Here is a 2,459-nt window from a genome sequence, read left to right as displayed (position 1 = left end):
AGTCCTCTTGATTTATTCCAAACCCCTCTGGGATTGATCTAGAAATCTTGGGATTCTTTCTGATATCTCTTTGAATTCATCTGGAAACCCCAGAAAGACATCGCTCTGAGATTCTTCCAAACAGTTTTATAAAACCCTTCCGGAATTAATTCTGAGATTCATCTAGACATCCTCGAGTGATTGTTATGGGCATATTTTTGGGATTCTTGTAGGAATTCCTTTGTGATTTTAGCGTGTATCTCCTTGGAATTTATTTTATAATCCTGGAAACTGAATTCTTAGTTGTAACTCTATAAGATATTTATTAGAGGAATCTTCCAAAGATTTCCTAGAGCCCTAATACAGCCATTCCATGAAAAACCGATCTAGTGGGTCATCAAATTCCGTAAAAATTTGCTCTTCTGTTCCTTATTCGAATTAAGGATACACGTGTTTTTTTGATTTTTTTTTATTAAGGTGACCATTTCTGAAATAGGGTGACCAGAAAAATTGTGATATTGCAAAATTTTTATTAAAAAAAAACTTTTGAACCGATTTTCAATAGAAAGCAAAATATATAAAATTTCACAAAAATTGTTTTCTTACCTGAAAAAAGATCAAAAATTTCCGTTTATTTCGTGTTTTGAAGGCCTTGGGACAAAAGGGGCTATTGCTGTTCTCATTTTTTCTTGAAAGTTCTGTAAATTTTACGTTTACTGTCAAATTTCAACGATGTATTTTTTTAGTTTTTAATATATATTTTTTTAAAATAAAAAATCAGTTATTTTTCAACGGCACACACTGTAGGTCTCGACGCATGATATTTGTTATTTAAAAAAAAAATCATTACTTTCGAACAGCGCAACCGATTTCCAATCTTTTTTTTTTTGGAAAGAAAGCTTGGGATTTCAACTTTTCAGAAAAAATATAAAACCCTGAAAAAATAAATTACACAAAAATATATGTAAATTTCCTTATGTATTTTTATAGTTTTCCATGTGAAAAAAAAAATCAGAGTTTTATGTTTTTTTTCTGAAAAGTTGAAATCTTAAGCTTTGATTCTATAAAAAAATTATAAATCGGTTGAGCTGTTCGAAAGTTATGATTTTTTTAAATGAAAAATCTAATGCGCTTAGACCTACAGTGTGTGCCGTTGGTAAATGACTGATTTTTTCCAAGAAAATATATCTCAAAAACAAAAAACATACATTGCTGAAAATTTGACAGTAAACGTTAAATTTTCTGAACTTTCAAGAAAAAATGAGAACAGCAATAGCCCCTTTCGTCCCAAGGCATTCAAAACGCGAAAAAACGTAAATTTTTGTTTTTTTTTTATCAAGTTAATAACCATTTCTTGTGAAATTTTATATATTTTTTAAATCAATATCTTAAGTTTTTATTTCGTCCATGAAAATTAAAAATCGTTTGAGCGGTTCAAAAGTTATGATTTTTTAAAAATAAGAATTTTGCAAAATAGCCATTTTTCTGGTCACCCTATTTTGGAAATTCCAATAACACATTTGTATCCTTATTTCGGATAAGGAACTAAAAAGCAAATTTTCACGGAATTCGGTGAACCACTAGATCGGTTTTTCATGGAATGGCTAAATAGAAATCCTTCTGGAATTCCTCCGAACTCTGAGATTCTTCCGACAATGCTTCTAAGATTTTACCGGTTATACTCACAGGATTCTTACGAAAATGCCCGTGAAGTCTAACGCAAATCATCTGAGATGCTTCCGGAAATTCTTTTGGAATACTTTATAAAATGCTTCTGGAATTCTTCTTAAAAACCTGTGTAATTTTCCTGGATTTATTCCTGCTGTCCCGTAAAAACCTATTGGGATTCATCCAGAAAAACCAAATCATCCAGATATCATTCACGGATGCTACCGGAAGTTTTAATGGGATTTTATTGTGAATCGTTATGGTATTCTTGCGGTAATAATATTGGGATTCTTCAAACAATAATTCTAGGACTCTTCCGAATATCTTTAATGAATTCTTCTAAAAATACTTCTGGGATTTTTTTTGGAATTGTAGAAGGATTTCCGGATGAAATCTGGGATAATTTAAGAAAGAATCACAAAAAGGTTTCTGAATGATTTTTGGGGGGATTTCTGGAACAATTACTTATTGATTTCCGGAAAAATCTGAAATCCTCATGGGGATTTATGGAAGAATTACAAATAGGTTTTTGGATGTCCAAAATAATCCCAGAAATTATTTCGGAGGAATCCCTGCAAGAGTTCAAGAAAATTCCCAGGGGTTTTTGTAAATTTCACTAAGTCATCCGAAAGAATTCCTGAAAATTTTGGAAAAAATGGAATAATTTCAGAGCGATGTTTGAACTCCAGAAACATTCACTGAAGAACAAACGGAATTTCCGGAACTATTTCAGAATAACTTTTATGAGAGTATTAGAAAGATTTCCGTAAGAATCTTAGTGGTATTGTTCAAGAGTTTAAAATTACTGATAT

The sequence above is a fragment of the Aedes aegypti genome, chromosome 3, assembly GCF_002204515.2.
Source record: "Aedes aegypti strain LVP_AGWG chromosome 3, AaegL5.0 Primary Assembly, whole genome shotgun sequence".
Taxonomy (NCBI): Eukaryota; Metazoa; Arthropoda; class Insecta; order Diptera; family Culicidae; genus Aedes; species Aedes aegypti.
This window is presented reverse-complemented; position numbering follows the sequence as displayed.